This window comes from Hibiscus syriacus, unplaced genomic scaffold (assembly GCF_006381635.1).
Source record: "Hibiscus syriacus cultivar Baekdansim isolate YM2019G1 unplaced genomic scaffold, ASM638163v2 tig00110156_pilon, whole genome shotgun sequence".
NCBI classification, from domain to species: domain Eukaryota; kingdom Viridiplantae; phylum Streptophyta; class Magnoliopsida; order Malvales; family Malvaceae; genus Hibiscus; species Hibiscus syriacus.
This window is the reverse complement of record NW_024062606.1, coordinates 515,245-524,794: the sequence shown is the minus strand read 5'-3', so window position 1 is coordinate 524,794 and position 9,550 is coordinate 515,245. Positions and strand designations below refer to the sequence as shown.

Genomic DNA, 9,550 nt, shown 5'->3' with positions numbered 1-9,550 from the left:
TCAAAGTAACTAATATCTTCTATTTCCTGTTCTGAAGTCAGAGTCCTATTTGAAAGTCCTACAATGCATCTAAGTCATACAAGCAAAAACAAGCATAAACACGTTTAAACATAGTCAATTTATTTTGAGATATTGCAATGGAAAGGAACATTCAAATTTACCAATTCAACATGTGCATGCATACTACTAACATAACTTAATCTATTTGACCATAATAAGCTAGCTAACATGCATAATTACTTAACACATACTTAACATGAAATCATAGGTAAGCACACTTCTTAAAACTCAATTAACTAAAAATTATCCAAGGCGGAAATAATATGCTGGTAATAATTCAACAATCATGCCACTGAGAACAATGGACTGTAGAAAGCTTTTAGTAATCTGTTAAAAGCCCTTTGTTTTGTTGTCTGGTACGCAGATTACATAAGAAACTAATAAAAGATTTCTTAATAGCAGAAGCTGTAATTGAAGCAAACATTGTATGGAAAGGTACAAAGTCAAGGAAAGCATTACACAAACACAAAACAGCTTGAGAAACTCAAGTACTTAGGTCTAGCCGTTTAAGACCATTGTTATTTTGTTTGGTGATAAAACAATACGAAGCCCATGTTTGCGATACAACACATAAGCTAAAGTCTGGGTGTTATATAATCGGAGCAATTGCTGCTTCTGGGAACTTGAAACTTGACGTACTTTGATATTATTGCAGCAAGCCTTTTTATATCTTCCGATGTGTGTACAGCAGTGAGAGTCAACCGTAACCTGAATGAAAAATAAATAAGTAAAGATTATATATGTGAATATGCGGTGGTAAGGTTTTCGGACCTTGCTGTATTCGGAGCGACTGCTGGTGGTCCGACAGCCACGCAATAGAAACCGGATTTAAGCAATTCACTGAGTATATATAATCAATGGCATATCAGAGGAAGGTGTAGAAGAGAGAAGATATGAAACAGAGGTGAGAGATAAGAGAATGAAAAGAAAACAAACTGGTTGGTTTTAATAGCCTGCATCATATCTCCAATAATGACGCATACTATCTGGCTTTTGACTGGGATTCCAGTGAGAGCTTGCAACTCCTTCATTCGGTTCTGGATTTCCCTTCTACGCCATGTTTCTTTCTTTGCAACCACCACCGATGCATAAGAGGCAGCAGCTAAGGGAACAGGTGCAATTGTTGAAAATATGAAAGAGCGACCCCTTGATTGGATCCATTGTTTCCAGATTTTGCTGTAGATTTATTATTCGGAGATGATAAACTTGTATGATGCACTTTAAACATATATATAAGCTAAAGCCATTAATTACCTGCAAGTTACGAACCCTCCCAGAGAGAAGATGCTGCCTTACTCAATGTGCCAATGGATATGTCCACATCGTACTCACAGTTGAATTCCTCAGCTAGTCCCCCTCCATTCTTCCCCCAAACAAATGTTCCGTGAGCCTGAAAAGTACAACATTGACCCACAAAGTTATAATCAATGGATTCTTATAATTGAATAAGGAAGGACTTACATCATCAAGGACCCACAAAAACCCATGCTTCTTGCGAAGCTGAGCCAGCTCAGCCATGGGTGCAATATCTCCATCCATACTGAACAAGCTGTTAATAGAAGATAGATTTAGCAAGATGTTGTTTCGTCGTACCAGAAGACAGATAAACATAAACTAAAACTGAAAGAAACGACCGGCTTACCTATCAGTCACCACCACTTTTCTCGTATTTTTACAGTTTGTTCTGTGAAATTTTCATCTGTTAGATTAGATGGTAGTAGTAATCATTTTATGATCCAAAGAAATCATGTTAACACATAAAAAACGTACAGGAGTGCATCGAGATGAGACAGTCACAGTGTTTACATAATAATTCAACTCCTCCAAGTCGATCAGCGAGTTTAAGGCCATCAACAATGGAGCATGGTTAAGTGCATCAGAGAATACGGAAACCTTTCTTCCTTTGTTGGCCTCCTTCCTTCACATAACACCGGCACAATACTTCCGATTGCAACCATCACCGCCATATTGGCTCCAAAGCCTGATGTGCAAAGAAGGCAAGCCTACATCCCAATATACTAATGAATAAGCCATTGAATTTGAATGTTCAAGAAATTATAGGAAAAGTAGTGTGATATGATAGATATACCTCTTTTCTTTAACTTCGCCAAGCTGGATTCCAGTGCCATGTGATAATTGGTATATCCACAGATGAGTGGAGATCCCCTTGGACCAGTTCCCTGTTCCACCGCGCCTGTTGAAGTTGAAAAATCATTCATTGATGTACGATATGAATTTCAACATTATACTCCAAATTCTTTAAAAAAACCTTGGCAGTTGCTTTTGCAATGGTGGGATGCCTACTCAAACCCAAGAAATCATTTCCAGCGAATAGAATAAGCTTCTTGTACTCCGTCTCTGTTTGAACATATTCTTTCATTTTCTTGGAGTTCATATTTGCTGACAAGCTCAACTCCTGCATGCGCATACATTACATGTACCTAAAATCATATATTAAATTAAGCGTGAATGTTAGACACATACCATTCATATCGTGGAAGAAAGAATGGGAGTTCAATTTGAGCAGCAAGTCGATCCCAAGGCTGAATCTCGTATGTTGATTTCATCTTCTCGAACTTGGTTTGAGCTCCTTCTCCTTCTCCTGCTCCTTCTCCTGCAATGTATATTCATGGGCCTTAGAGGCGTAACATATTGCGAGACTCCAGCTTTGGGAGTGCTTCTTCAATGTACATTCCACGAGCTCTTCATCTTCCCCGTTGAATCCATTTCAGTTTGAATCACAAATATTATTTTACTACTTGCGAATTTGCAGTTTGTATAACAAACTTTGCTTGCCTTTTGCCTCATCTATTCGATTTATTTATACTGCATTCCCTACCAAATTGCTATACTCTAATCATCGAATGATTTTTATTTCATCTTACTTTCCACGTTGTTGCATGATAAGTGCTTAATTTAGTTAATATTTTACTTTTAAATTATTTTATCATTGGTTTTGTGACTTATTGTTCGTTTTGATTTACTTTCTGTGCAGGACGCCAGATTCTGGAAAAAACTAAAAGGAAAGAATTTTGCAATTATTTTATTTTATTTTCAGAATCAAATGGATTAGTGGACATGAATTCGAGCATGAACATCCGACGAGGTGATGACGTCAGCACCTTCTAGAATATTCAGTCAACTTTTCTAGAAACACGAATGGATTGGCTGAACGTTTCTGCAATTCAGATTTGATTGAACTCAAGTTTTAGGATAATATTTAAACATTATATTTATCTTTTTTTTACGTATTTTAGTTTAAATAGATGTTAGTATTTCAATTAGGATTTAGGATATTATTTTAAATAGTATTTATCTTATCTTGTTTTAGAAATTTTAGATTAAATAGTTTTAAGTGTTTTAATTAGGATTTAAGATATTATTTTAAGGAATTATCTTTAGTTTGTTTTAGGAATTGAAGGCTATTAATACCCTCTTAGGGTAAGCCTAGAAACATATCTCTCACTTCTCAGAATTAATTAATTTTTTTTTCTCTCTAGCTTTTGCATATCTCTTTATTTTCTTTTAGAATTTCGTTTTCAAATGCTAACTATGACTTGGTCATGCTTAGCTAATTTTCTTTCAAGCTGAAGACTAAAGCGATGCTCAATTCAAACGTGAGAATTGTAAGGTACTTAAATCGCGGATTTTTCTCTTTGTTTTATGGGTTTACTTTTCAAATCAAAACGAATTTCAAAACCAAAGTCAACGTTGGTCTGGATGTTGTTATGATAACGTTCGAAGAAGGATTTTCTTATGAACTACATTCGACTTCCGAGAACAAACTTAGCAAAATTATTTGCTAAGAGGAAACTGAGATCGAATCAGTTATTGTTGAAACAACATAATCTGAGTCGGTAGTGAAGAATTGTTCTTGTAGCCGACGTGAATCTTGAAGTAAAGATCTTTTCGATGATCCGAGGAATTTGAGGCAAAGTTGAAGTCTTAGACTGCTTTTACCATAAGTTTTCTTTATCTCTATCTCTTTATTTATTTTAATCTTTTTCTTTGTATTTCTTAAATATTTAAACCCCTTTTTATCTTTATTATTATCTTTAAAATTATTTTTATTATTTTATTATTTTTAAATTATAATTAATTACTTTATTTTATCTTTTCAACTATCTGGAATTTTATATTCTTCTAAATCAGAAAGAGTTTTACTAAATCAGAAATACTACAGTCCCATTGGATCGACCCTGCTTCTCTATACTACTTTCCCTTTTTATTTATTAAGAAGTCAAAATTATTTTTTATAGCAAAATGACGGTTATCAAATGATGTCGTTATCGGGGACTAACGGCAAGTGCTGATTATTTTTCTAGTTTTATTTACGACCATAAGAACCCATGTGAATTTGCAATCTAGACCCGGATCAAAGCACGACACGAAGAATCCATGCAAATGCTTCAGAAAAAAAAAAAAGACAAGAAGAATAAGAGCAGAGTTTTGAAACAGAATCAAACCCAAAAATAAACTCTGAAGCAGGAACATACAACGAAGATCAAATCTCAATGGTAGAAGAAGAATAAATGATCTGAGAGCTAGTCGCAACTCCTGTCACTCAGACGCCATTATGCATTAATTTTCCTAGTGGCGGGACTCCGTTTCAATTAAAGAGACTTATTCATCTTCTTCCCACCTTCCACAGCTTTCCACTAAAGATCCGCAAAACACTTGTTGGAGTTCTACGTGGTTTGCACTAGCATGAAACCACAGGGAGTTACTGAGGATCAAATTAAATTGAAAACTTTCCCTTTCTCTTTAGTCGACTTGGCTAAATATTGGTTATTTTATTTACATCCAAATTCAATTAATTCATGGGCTAACATGAGTTGAATATTTCTTCACAGGTTCTTCCCAGCGGCTAAAGCTAGCGAGTTACGAATGAGCATTCTTTCCATTCAGCAAAAGAGCGAAGAAAGTCTTTATGACTATTGGGAACGGTTTAAAAAGCTTTGCACACGTTGTCTGCAACATGAATTAAGTGAGAAAATGTTAATTTAATACTTTTATGAAGGCCTTTTAACAATGAAAATGAAAATGATAGATGCCTCCAGTGGAGGAGCATTAGTCAATATGACCCCAACAACAGCGAGGGAATTGAGTTCAACAATGGAAGCCAGCTCTCAACAATTTTCAAGTGACCCCAACCAACGGGTTCACGAGATAAGTACATTTTCTCTTGAAAATAAGTTAGAAAAATTGACTAAAGTAGTTAATTCACTTGTTGCAGGAAAATCTAGAGCAACAAGAGCATGTGGGATATGCACGGAGCTAGACCATTCAACAGATTGATGCCCGGTGATACAAGAAGGAGGCAATGCAGAAATCAATGTCGTAGGAAACTTTCCAGGTCCTCTACAAATACATACAATCCATAATTTGAGAGAGAATGTTAGTGCCATCACACTCTGAAGTGGAACAGTTATCTCACCCGAAGTTCCATCAGAAAAAGTTGCACATCAGAAAGAACAAGAGGAAACGCCACCTCTAGAAATACAAGGTTCGTTTGACGCACATCTTTCTCTTTCTTCTCATGATATCATACTACTACCCTTCCCATCAAGGTTGATAAAGTGTGATAAAAGAGATGAAGAAAGGGAGATCTAAGAGGTGTTCTAAAAAGTTCAAGTCAACATACCTCTTCTTGAAGTAATTCGACAAGTACCGAGGTATGCTCGATTTTTAAAAGATCTTTGCACTACAAAGAGAAAATTAATAAGGCACAAAAAGATAAATTTGGGAGAACATGTCTCTGCAATTTTTTGACGAAAGCTCCCATCAAAGGTGAAGGATCAATGTATGTTCGTTCTACCTTGTAAAATACGTAATTTTAAAATTAAACGTGCAATGTGTGACTTAGGAGCTTCAATCAATGTTATGTCATTTTCTATTTATAAAATGATTACTAACGATCCTTCAAAGGAAACAAGAATTACTATACTGTTGGCTGATCAATCTGTGATCTATCCAGTAGAAGTGATGGAAAATGTCTTGGTAAAGGTTGATGTATTATTGTTTGCTACAGATTTTTATGTCATTGACATGGAACATGATAGGTCGGGTACTTATTCCAAAGTACTCTTAGGACGGCCCTTCCTAACCATAGCACATACAAAGATCGATGTTAGAAGTGGTTACTGACAATGGAATTTGATGGTGAGATTATTGAATTTGATGTTTACAAAGCAATGAAAAGCTCGGATCATGTTGAAAGAATTAATTTTGTTGATGTTATAGATCCTTTAATTGATGAATATATTGAATCTAATTTTTCTTATGATCTTTTCAAGGATTCTGAACTTTGTCACTAACAGGAAGAAAGAGAGTTTGAAAATATTAATTCAATCAATTTTGATTTATCTATATCCTCCTCTAATACTAAAAGTTTACCTTCTATTTTGCAGGCACCTTAGATAGAATTGAAGTAGTTATCGGAACATTTGAAATATGCATTTTTGGATGAAAATGGAACCTTACCGGTGATCATCTCAACTAAATTATCCGAAGGAGAAAAGGAAGTTTTGGTAGCAATGTTGCGCTTTCAAAAAGAAGCCATAGGATGGACCATTGCCCACATTAAAGGATTAAGTCCCTCGAATTTCATGCACAAGATTAAAGTGGAAGAAGGAGCAAAGCCATCACGAGAAGGACAACACCAATTAAATCCACTGATGATGGGAGTAGTAAAGAAGGAAATTCAGAAACTCCTTGATGTTGACGTAATCTATCCAATATCGGATAGTATTTGGGTAAGTCCGATTTATATGGTTCCTAAGAAAACGGGAGTCACAGTGGTTGAAAATCAAGAAAGGAAGCCAGTGCCAACAAAAGTTCAAAATAGATGGCGAGTTTGTATTGATTACAGGAAGTTGAGCTCTCTTACTCGAAAAGATCATTTTCATCTTCCCTTTATAGACTAAATGATTGAAAGATTAACTGGGAAAACTCATTATTGTTGCCTTGATGGTTTTCAGGTTTTTTCCAAATCCCAGTAGCGCCAGAGGATCAAGAAAAAATGACTTTTACTTGTCCCTTTGGTATATTTGCATATAGATTTATGCCCTTTGGTCTTTGTAATGCACCGGTCACCTTCCAAAGATGCATGTTAAGTATATTTTCCGACTATGTGGAGAAGGGCTTCGAAGTCTTTATGGATGACTTCACGGTTTATGATAATTCTTTTAATGAATTTATTGACAATTTAACTAATGTTCTTAAAAGATGCTTAGAATATAACCTTGTTTTAAACTATGAAAAATGTCATTTTATGGTTGATAAAGGGTTAATTTTAGGTCATATTTTTTCCTCAAAAGGGATTGAGGTTGATAAAGTTAAAACATATATTATACGCTCACTTTCTTACCCCATAACTGTGAGGGAAATTTTTCCTTTTCTTGGCCATGTAGGATTTTACCGCAGGTTTATTAAGGACTTTTCGAAGATAGCACAAGCTTTATGCAATCTTCTTCAAAATGATCAAGACTTTGACTTTAATTCAAAATGCAAGGAGTCTTTTGATTCATTAAAGGAAAAGCTTATTTCAGCTCCAATTGTTCAGCCGCCAGATTGGAATTTCCCCTTTGAACTTAGGTGTGACGTATCGATACTAGCGTTGGAGCCATTATCGACCAAAAAATAGGGAAAGAGCCACATATCGTAGCATATGTGTCCCGAACTTTGGACTTGGCTTAGAAAAATTATTCAACTACGGAAAAACAACTTTTTGCTATATTTTTTTCTTTAGAAAAATTTAGATCTTTTTTTCTTGGCACTAAAATTACTGTTTTTTCTGATCATACAGCTATAAGGTATTTGATGAGCAAAAAAGAAGCAAAACTGAGGCTTATCCGATTGATTTTTCTTTTACAAGAGTTTAACTTGGAAATTAAAGACAAAAAGGAATGCAAAAATTTGGTAGCAGATCACTTGATTCGAATTCCCCGTTCCACATCTGACCCACCACTTAGAGAATAATTTCCTAAAGAAAAATTGATGGTGGCACAAAGCATAACCCCATGGTTAATTATTTGGCCATATGTAAGTTACCATTAGATTTGCAGAGAGCTGAAATCAATAGAATTAAGCAAGAATACCGATACTATATTTGGGACGATCCTTATTTATGGAAGCACTGCTCGGATTAGGTAATTCGACGATGTATTGCCGAAAATGAGGTAAATTCATTTTTACAATTTTGTCACTCTTATTCTTGTGGTGGTCATTTTGAGCCAAAACGTACAGCTCATAAAAGTCTTAAATGCGGTTTCTTTTGGCCTAACATCTTTCGGGGCTTTTATCTATTTTGTAAAACTTGTGAAAAATGTCAACGTACAGGTAATTTAAGCCGTAGGAATGAAATGCCACTTAATTTTATACAAGTTTGTGAGATTGTTTATGTTTGGTGATTCTATTATATGGGTCCTTTTATTTCATCATTTGGAGAAACTCATTTCATCAACCGAGTAATCGAGATGCTAATGAATAAATTTGGAGTAACTCAGATGCCACTTACCATCCATAAACAAATGGACACGCCGAAGTATCAAATCGAAAAATTAAAACAATTCTTGAAAAAATTGTTAAACCGGACCGAAAGGATTGGAGTTTAAAATTAACTGATGCACTTTGGGCATATCAAATTGCTTATAAAGGTCTCATTGGGATGTCACCATATCGACTTGTTTTCAGTAAACCATGATATTTACCGGTTGAATTAGAACATCGAGCTTATTGGGTCGTTAAATAGTGTAATATGGACATGGATGCAACCGGTGAAGCTCGAAAGTTACACATTCAAGAACTTGAAGAAATCTGAAGAAAATGCCTATGACAGTGCTAGGATATTTAAAGAAAAAACAAAAGAATTTAACGATAGTAGAATTTCTATTAAAACTTTTTCTGTCAGTCAAAAGGTTTTATTATTTAACTCCAAATTTAAAAGTTTTGCAGGAATGCTCAAATCAAAATGTCTCGGACCGTTAACAGTGACTCAAGTATTTCCTCACGATGCTGTTGAAGTTGAAAATAACTCAGGAGTTCAATTTAAAGTCAATGGTCAACGATTAAAATTGTATTATGAAAATGCTTCGGTTGGTCTAATCGAATAAATTAATTTAGAGGAACCCACACTTTGAAAAATCAGGTCGTCGAGCTAACAACTTTAAACAAAAGCACTTAATGAGAGGTAACCCATTTCGTTATATTTTTGTTTTATTTCATTTTATTTTCATTTTGTTTTTGATTTATTTTATTTTGTTTTTGTTTTATTTTTAACAAACTTTATTTTATTTATTTATTTTATTATGATTTATTTTATTTTATTTTTCTCTGAACATATCTAAATTCTGATTGAATATTTAACGGAAAAAAATAGTGTTCAAGTCTGAAAATAGGAGACAGATGCACGTTAGCATACCCCAAAATTTTTAGTTCCCTCTTTTGTCGAAAATTCCAAGTTTGAAGCCACTTTTGTTTCAAATTTCTT

General features: G+C 34.6%; 1 pseudogene; it reads right to left on the bottom strand.

The window, feature by feature from the left end:
- Window positions 1–535: 535 nt before the first annotated feature.
- LOC120215750 lies at window positions 536–2,482 on the bottom strand (annotated as a pseudogene).
- Window positions 2,483–9,550: the final 7,068 nt, after the last annotated feature.